The sequence below is a fragment of the Mauremys reevesii genome, linkage group 2, assembly GCF_016161935.1.
Source record: "Mauremys reevesii isolate NIE-2019 linkage group 2, ASM1616193v1, whole genome shotgun sequence".
Lineage (NCBI taxonomy): Eukaryota > Metazoa > Chordata > Testudines > Geoemydidae > Mauremys > Mauremys reevesii.
Window position 1 is genome coordinate 210,216,637 of NC_052624.1, and position 9,312 is coordinate 210,225,948.

The 9,312-nt window shown below is 48.8% G+C and overlaps 1 long non-coding RNA gene across 2 annotated transcripts; it reads left to right on the plus strand.

Moving 5' to 3' along the window:
- Positions 1–907: 907 nt before the first annotated feature.
- Positions 908–2,864, plus strand: LOC120398994. Of its 2 annotated transcripts, XR_005594871.1 has the most exons (5): positions 908–973; positions 1,303–1,450; positions 1,630–2,021; positions 2,116–2,188; positions 2,578–2,864. It is a non-coding gene; the product is annotated as an uncharacterized LOC120398994 (long non-coding RNA). The 2 variants fall into 2 exon arrangements; XR_005594870.1 differs by lacking the exon at positions 908–973 and having other exon boundaries at positions 1,211–1,450.
- Positions 2,865–9,312: the final 6,448 nt, after the last annotated feature.

Below are 9,312 nucleotides of genomic sequence, written 5' to 3' on the forward strand. Positions count from 1 at the left end.
AGTGTCATCTATTGGGGTGACATACGTCTCTTTTTGGAGAACCCAGAGCAGCACGCCCAGCACATCCGAACCTGGAGAGGTTTCGGCTGCATGGTTACAACGCAGAATTGGAAAAGCGGAACCTCCAGCCAACTCTCCACAGAGTTTTGGGGGTACATCCTCTCCCCAGAAGATGTTATGATTGATCCAAATAAGGTGGAAGCCATTGATAAATGGGGCGAAGTTGGAAGTCCTCAAGAAGTGCAGCGCTTCCTAGACTTCACTCATCCTGTGAAATCGAGACCTGCTGGCTCTCAGTGAAGCTTAGACGGAAAACCACACACCCCACACAGAGGTTGGAACCACCCACTCCCAGCTTGTCCTGAGGAGCCATGATTTCTCCAGGAGCTGGGTAAAGGGACAAATTTCCAATCTAAGTCTCGTTTGGGCAAGGGACAAATGGAAGACAGATTTCAAAACACACGATGGACATTTTAACGGTCTGATATGCTATTTGAGCTAACTAACGGTCCCCTGACCTTGAAACACTTAATCAGTGATGTATTTGGGGACAGTGTCATCTATTGGGGTGACATACGTCTCTTTTTGGAGAACCCAGAGCAGCACGCGCAGCACATCCGAACCTGGAGAGGTTTCGGCTGCATGGTTTCAACACAGAATTGGAAAAGCGGAACCTCCAGCCAACTCTCCACAGAGTTTTGGGGGTACATCCTCTCCCCAGAAGATGTTATGATTGATCCAAATAAGGTGGAAGCCATTGATAAATGGGGCGAAGTTGGAAGTCCTCAAGAAGTGCAGCGCTTCCTAGACTTCACTCATCCTGTGAAATCGAGACATGCTGGCTCTCAGTGAAGCTTAGACGGAAAACCACGCACCCCACACAGAGGTTGGAACCACCCTCTCCCAGGTTGTCCTGAGGAGCCATGATTTCTCCAGGAGCTCGGTAAAGGGCACCGGGATCAGCCTCTCAAAGGTAGGGGAGGGTCGTGTCAGGAGAGGGTCTGAGAGGAGGAGCGTGGGCTAGGCTCTGTATTTGGGCTTGGCAGGGATCGAGAGAAGGGAGAGGGCTGTTAGAGGGCAATGCGAGGTGGGAGGGGGGTCGGAGATGGGGGCAAGGCCTGAAAAGTTCAGCTGCTTTAGATCAACTGTGCGAGAGAATCACTGGTTGAAGTGACTGAAAGCTCTGAGCTGGGGCTGGCCAAAATCCTCCCCCTCAGATGGGAACATCCCAAAAGTCTGCAGAAGCTCAGCCTCTGAGGTGAACGTTGTGGCCCAAACCTCTCTCTGCTCTGTACCTCACAGGATTCCAGCCGGCTGTTCCAATCCAGGAGGACACCTGTGCCACCGAAGTCTCCGAGCACCTGGGCAGTGAAGTGCCATTTAATCCCGCCGTGATGCACAGACCTTGCCCTGGCTGTCTGCACAGGGCTGAATTTCACCCCTTCCGAGTGTAAGGAAATAATTGGCTGAAGGCCTTTTTCTTTCTGGACGTCTGTCTAGTGGGAAAGAACCATGGGGATTTGTAACCTGTTTCGCTCCCATGCCTAGTGCTTCAGTGATGCAGAGAAGGGCTGATGCATTGGTTGATTTCCCCACCTTTTAATCTACTCTCTTCTTCTCTTTTAACAGTTATTCTAAGGGCCCCCCCGTGCATCATATGGGCATTCTTCGGGGTGCAGATGGCATCAGACCTGCACCTGAATAAATAATAGGGACTGAAATATGCAGACACTAAAGTACTGCAGCCAAATTCTCAGGAACCTTCCTCTTCCATGTAGGATCAGGATTTTGTTTTGAATTGTTTTATTTTTTTAAAAAAGTGCTAAGCAGATGCTACCCTGTAAGAAGAGGAAACAGAAGCAAAAACTGAAAGACTGTTACTAAAACCAATGAACAGCTGCAGAGAGTGGAGACCCAGCAAAGCAGACAAATGAATACTGTGAATAAATAACCTGAAAGCAAATGGGGAAGAAAACCTCCTCTGGGTAATTGTGGCTCTTGGGACCAAAATCAGGTTCCTGGTACGTAGCCTGGCTGAGATCATCCCTTTTCCCTGGATCCCAGACCTGGGATTCAAATGTCATTCTCTGTGTGGTGTCCTTATTTTATTCCTAGGGAAAGGATCCCCAAAGGAGGTGTAAGGATCCGGGACTCTAGTGTCTGCCAGAAGCTTCAGCCACCTTCACAGGTAGAAGTCACTGGCTTTCCTACAATGCCACTAGTGCTCTTCCTGCTCTCCAGATCTGCTCCCTCCAGCAGGACAGAAACACCCCTTAACTCCCTGAGTCCTGATTTCCTGCCATTCAAGGGGCTGAGGGTTTGCATTGTCCCCACCCCAACCATCAGAGACTTTTCCTATGGGAATCTCCCCAGAGCAGGGGAGAAATCTGTTCTTCCATTAGAACCAGTCTGCTCAGTAAATCAACCCACATTGACCTCTTCTCAGCTGCTTTGTTTATCCGACATTAGTGGTATCTTTGGAAAACCCTTAGCGTGTTGGGGTGTGAGGTGGAGCAGGGGATGCAGGAGCTCCAGCAGATTCCCCTGAAGGACACCACCCTGTCTTTCTCTGGTCAGGTTAGAACTCACCCTCCATTGCGGAGGTGAAGACCGGATGGGAGCTGCTGGATTGACCTTGATGTGCCATGTCCTTGTGTGGATGAAGGACCTACATCTCAGGGGTGGCCAGCAGCAGATGTAACACACGTGTCCAGGAATGGGCTAAATAACCTACATTGAGAGGCAAGTAAAATCATGGCCACATGTAGACATCACAGGAATTGACCCAGGGTCCTTCAGCACAAGCCCCTCTCTCTCACTGTCAACAAATCCAGCTCCACCCGCTAGACCACACCCCATTCCAGAGCCCCAGAACCCAGGAGCCCTGATTCTCAGACTCAGGCCTCACATCACAAGGCCAAACCTCCTCCCGTTATGGGCGCTGCAGAAGGGACCATTGGCAAAATCCCCCTCTACATTCCCCCTGTCAGAGACTGCAGCCACGGGTGACAAGTGAATGAGCTGAGATCTCCCCTGTGGGAATCCAAGGGGCTGCACATTTGGGGTTTCACAGGGACGGCCTCTGGCAGCCATTGACAGAGTGTTCCTGGGAGGAGATTTTCCATCTCTAACAAAGGGTTTCTGTTCCCCCAGATCTCAGCCGCTCAGCAGAATGCGGGAGAGCCGAGTGCTGATGGGCTAGAGGGTCCCAGGAGTCGCTGTGCAGCAGGGGCAGGGTCTGCAGTCACCGTGGGCCACACCCTGCGCTCCAGACAACCCAGGCTGGTTCCCTGGATTGCAAAGGGGACTCTGGCTTGGGGAATCGGTGCTGGTGCCTGTGTCCACAGCTGGGATGTTTTCCTGAGGCTACTCGATAGTCCAAGAATCGCCATGAAAGCAAGAGGAGAATGGACATTAGAGAGCGAGGCCGGGACCTCTGCGGGGCTGCTGCAGTCAAACATCCACAGCCAGAAGAGAGACGATGGGAAACGCGCTTCGATGGCTGGCCACAGCCGCAGCAGCTGTCTCAAAAAGCTCTGCTCATGCTCCAGCCAACAGAGGCAGGACGAAGAGCCACACAGGGAGAGCCTGGGTTGCAATTAGCAAGTCGTGGTTTTTTCAGTGGATTATGCTGCCCTGACCGTCTATTTCCTGCAATGTGCACATCCAGCCTCCCTGGCTGACCTCAGTGGGAGTTAGGTTCTCCGTGCCCACAGGACAGGGCTGGCCTTACCATGAGGCGAACTGAGGCGGCTGCCACAGGTGCCAAACTGTGGCAGGGCACCACTAGGACCCAGAGAGTAGAAAATTGTCTGGTGCTGGTGCATATGTTTTCTCTCTGCTGTAGATGCACAGAGCTGGTGGAGTGCTGTGCTGGAGGAAGGGGGCACAAGAGACATAACAGGCAGGCAGGAGAAAAGGGGAGAGGGAATAACAAAAAGCAAGAGGAGGTGCAGGGAGAGAGAGGAGGAGAAGCCTCTAATGTACCTCTTGAGCACCCCCAGGAGTCTGGACTAACACCAGCTTGTCAGGGAGCTTCCTATTTCCTGCTGCTTCCCTGAACCCGCTTGAGGAGAACAGGCAGTCAACTGAAGTAGTAGGAGCCGAGTAGGCCCTTAAGACGCTGATCTCTTCCCTCGCTCAGACCCTGCTACCAGCCTGCTTATTTGTCCCCTGCCACTCTAGCTGGCACAGAACAGCAGTCATGAGTGAAAGAAGAAAACGCCCCTCTGGGGCAGCATTCAGAAAAAGCAAGAAAGCAAAGGAAGCTTTTCTGTCTAAGCAGGAAGGAGCTCTCCTGAGATACATAGACACAAATGTTCACGTTGAGCCTTCCGGCCCCAGTGAGGATGTGAGTGGTGAGGAGATGCCTGATCTTCCATGTAGTCAGAGTGCAGGAGACCTGGCAGCTACTGCAGCATCCATATCTCCATCTCAGATGGATGGAGCCATGCACATTCCTGGAGAAAAGTGTAGATCAGAGAAGAGTGTGGTGGAGGCACAAGAAACAGCTGCTGCTGAGTTCAGTTCCTGAAATCTAGATGATCCAGGACTGTGGACCCACTTGAGCAGTAGCCTGAGGGACTTCCTCATGCTGCCTGGGCCACAGCGAGTGAAAAACTTCATGTTCCCCAAAGACAATGAAAATAGAAGTTTCCATCCAACACATTCCTGGTGTGAAATCCCCAATGGTGACAAAGTGGAGAGGCCATGGCTTACGTACTGTGATAGACCCAGGCCAGTTGGGTACAGCAGAGTAGCAGAAGGCAGATATACTGGCCACTGGATTAACAGTTTTCTGTACCCTGACTGACCAGAGCAGGGGCTGCTCCAGGCTAATGAGAACACCTGTCTCTAATTAACCTGTAACGAGTCAGGTGAGGCCATTAAGCTAATGTGACCACCTGACTCTAATTAAGGCCCTGCTGATACTATACAAAGGGCTCACTCCAGTCAGGCAGAGGAGCCAGGGAGCCAGAGGAGAGGAAGTGCGGCTGAAGGGCTGGTTACTGAAGACACCCTCAAACCATTGTTAAGGGAGCCCTAAGCTAAGGGTGAAGAAGGGAGAAGCAGGAGAGCGGTGGGGAAGTGGCCCAGGGAAATGTAGCAACTCTGGCAGTGAAAGGCTGGCTGCCAACAACTGCTACCATTAGGGTCCCTGGGCTGGAACCCGGAGTAGAGGGCGGGCCCGGGTTCCCCCAACCCACCACTACAGGAACAGCTCCTGGGAGGGGAAGTCAGGTCCCTGTCAGGACAGGAGGCTGAACAGAGACTGTGGGAGTTCTCTCACCAACCTCCTTGCAGCCTATGATTAAAAGGGCTCAGTAGACTGTAACCCTGACCCTGGAGAGAGAAGGGCTACGTGGAGGGTCACAGTGAGCCACTGAGGCAGCATAAACCGCCTAGACGTGCAGGACCCACGGGAGCAAGGGCAGAGCTCTGCCACAGTACTCAAAACCCCAGAATGCTGCATACTGTTTTGTTGCAAACTCTTCCAGTCTAATGTTCCAGCCACACTGAGTTCTGCCGAACAAAGGACTGGATAAATCTGGCTAGGAATGGGGCATGCCACGAGAAGGCAGCCAATCAGCAGAGAGCATCCAGAGGTGGGAAGAGCTTGAGATGAGCCTAAGGTTAAAGGCCACCAGAGATGATGAGCATCAAGGGAAGATTGCATCAGAGTTCTGAAAAGGCTCTTTGCCATTGTGAGGGGGCTACCCAAAACCTAGCACCGCGCGGCACTTCAGACCAGCTGCATGTGGTTTGGACAGTACTTGCTTTTTAGGCAAAACAATGAATGATGCAATCTGAAGCTGGTATTGCGTCATACATGATATGCATTGCATCATGTTATTCCTAGAAGTCATGGATGATGCAATCGTAACGAAGCTTACATCACTCTGCTGAACAAATTGCCCTATATCAGCTCTAGAAATCATACAGTGTCGTGCTCTCTTATTTGTCAGTGTTTGATTTTGCAAAGGGACACATTTCTGTTTAGCCAAAGTGAGCAGAGATGCCTCGTACTTGTGTGAACAGTGCAGATAACTTCTGCTATGTTTGTGGTGAAGTGACTTTTGCATCACAAAAGCGCAGTATAACCACTATGGTTAAGAAAGCCTATCACCTTTATTTTGGCTGCAAAATTGGAGATCAGGACAAGAGGTGGGCCCCACATATATGCTGCAACACTTGTGCAACAAATCTTCACCAGTGGTTGAACAGGAAAAGGAAATCTATGCCTTTTGCAGTGCCAATGATTTGGAGAGAGCCAACAGATCATACCAGCAATTGTTACTTCTGCATGGTGCCTCCAGTTGGGAAAGGTGTGTCAAAGAAGAAAAAGTGGACATTATCCAAACATTCCATGAGCTATACGCCCAGTACCCCACGGAGAAGGACTGCCGGTTCCTGATGCACCAGAATCATTCTCACTTGAGTCAGATGAGGAAGAGGAAGAGGATAAAACTTCTGGTCCTGAACCATCAATGTCACAGGACCCACATTTTCTCCCATCCTCCTCCTCTGAACCACACCTCATAACACAAGGTGAACTGAATGACCTTGTCAGGGATTTGGAACTACCCAAGAATAAGGCAGAGCTGTTGGGCTCCAGACTACAGCAGTGGAATCTCCTGGCAGGTGATGTTAGGGTTTCCATGTTCCGTGACAGTCAAAAGGATCTTGTCCCATTCTTCTTCATGGAAGGTGATCTTGTAGCCTGCAACAACATCGATGGTGTGATGGCAGCCCTCAACATCGTTCACGATCCAGATGAGTGGAGACTGTTCATTGATTCATCGAAGACGAGTCTTAAAACTGTTTTACTGCATAATGGCAATGTTTTGCCATCAATTCCAGTTGGTCATGCAGTCCATATGAAGGAAACCTATGACAACGTGAAACAACTTTTGAGGTGCATAAACTATGACCAACGTCAGTGGCAGCTTTGTGGCGTTTTGAAGGTTGATGCTCTCTTGCTTGGTCTGCAGACTGGATACACAAAGTACTGCTGTTTTCTCTGCGAATGGGATAGTCGTGCAAGAGATTCCTACTACATCAAGAAAGATTGGCCACTCCAACAGTCATTGGAGCCTGGGAGGAAAAGTGTTCAGCATCCACCACTTGTTGAATCAAGGAAGATTTTGTTACCACCCTTACACATCAAGCTGGGTCTGATGAAGAACTTTGTCAAGGCCATTGACAAAACACAAGCAGCTTTCAAGTACCTCCGTGGACAATTTCCAAGGTTAAGTGAAGCTAAGATAAAGGAAGGTGTCTTTGTTGGTCCTCAGATTCGTGAACTTCTTTGAGATGATGCATTTGACCATGCACTGCATGGCAAGCAAAAGACGGCATGGAAAGCCTTCCAGTTAGTGGCAATAAATTTTCTTGGAAACAAGAAGGCAGACAACTACAGGTTGTTGGTGGAAAACCTCCTCAAGGCATACAAAAGCCTTGGTTGCAACATGTCACTAAAGATACATTTTTTGCACTCTCATCTAGATTTTTTTCCACCAAACTGCGGAGCAGTGAGTGACGAGCACGGCGAGAGATTTCACCATGACATTGCAACAATGGAGAAACGCTATCAGGGCAAATGGAGCCCATCAATGCTTGCAGACTATTGCTGGACAGTGACAAGAGATGCTCCATTTAATGAATACAAGAGACAAGCCAAGAAGCGCTGAGTAGACACTGAATAGGACTAAACTATGTACATAATAGTTTTTGCCTTTGTTTCATAATAAATTTTAGTTAGATAACCCTTTTGCTGATTTTTAAAGTGTTACATAAACAGGACAGGTGAAAAATTATCATGTAAAGCAACCATAAACACATGAGAAGACCTAGGTTTACAATTTATGATTAAAACTCTACTATCTACACAATATACATAGACATAAAATGTAAAAAATTAAATATCTAAGAAACAGTAGCCAATCAGTTGTTTTAATTGTCATATTTGAATTCAGCACATCAAAATACATAATAAATACCACATTTTATCTCTGAAGCTGACGACTTCTCAAAAATTGCAGACCAGTATAATTCATAATAAATGACTATTCATCAGAAGAAAGAAAGAACATCCTAGTTCTTACATCTCCTGCTTTCTTTGTATGTGTCAGTCTTCCTTAGATCATAGAGGCTTTGTATCAGGGAGTGTCCTTACTTTCTCTGTCTTGTAAAGTGCACACTAGTGACACTGACCAGATAAATAATGGAGACATCGCACACACAAAAATAACCAAGCCCTTTGTTATGGAGACTGTTCTCCTCAGTAAAGCAAGCTATAAACATTAGGAAATGCACAGAGGACTAAAAGGCTGCAAAGTAAAGCACTCTCAAGTTAGGAAATACCAGAATGAGCATTGCCTGTGCAACCTTAACTCTGCAAGAAATGAGGCAGGGATCCTACAGGCAACAGACTCCTTCAATACCCAGCCCCAGAGCAGAAACCACTGTGCACTGAATAAGGAAGGGGTCCTGTGGGAAAAAAATACTATGGGATCATGTCATTAAAGTCTGCATCATCCTGCAAATGCGCAATAAGACTGAATTGAGGGTGCCAGGGCAACACTTCTTTGGACAAGGCTACTGCTCAGGCAGCACCAGTGGGCAGCAAATGTGTGATGTGTGTGTGTTTGTGGGGAGGCTTTCCCAGTGCTCCTCTTTTCACACATTTCCTAAAGAAGCCAACAACATAACTACCCAGAATACACAGTAATGGTGATTCCACCCGCATGGTAATTAGTCACTGAAATTTGATTCAAATCCCGCATGGCATGTTTAGAAACAAGGGTTCCAAAAAAGGAGAGGCCTTGTAAAACAGGAAATGTTGATGCTCTGGTGCATTTGTGGTTGTTAAAATTGAATACTGTGACTTTAAATGTTGGGCAGGGTTCCTGGGCGTGCTTGTATGCTAGGGAGCTCGGTAGGTCAGCACACAATCGGGGCGTAGCAGCAGCCAGTCAGCAGGTCCCCAGTGAGTTGTGCCTCTCTGTTATAGGCAGTAGCCTGCGTTCTCTCCCTCTGAGTTTTGGGTTCTTACGTGTTATTGTTCTGGCTCTTAAGAAACAAATTAAGGAGACCTTGCGAACGTCCAGCAAAAGTATTTTATGATGTTCTCAGTGACCAGCTCACAATCCCAGCACGATACCAGGTCCCATCCTTTTCACACACCAGGGGTCCCCCACTGTCACCCTAGACACAGGGACAGAAATAGGGGTTTGGGGGTGGGGTCCGGGCTCCATAAGGGCAGTGGTGGGTTCTCTATCTCTCAATGGCTTCACATCCCCACTGGCTGCC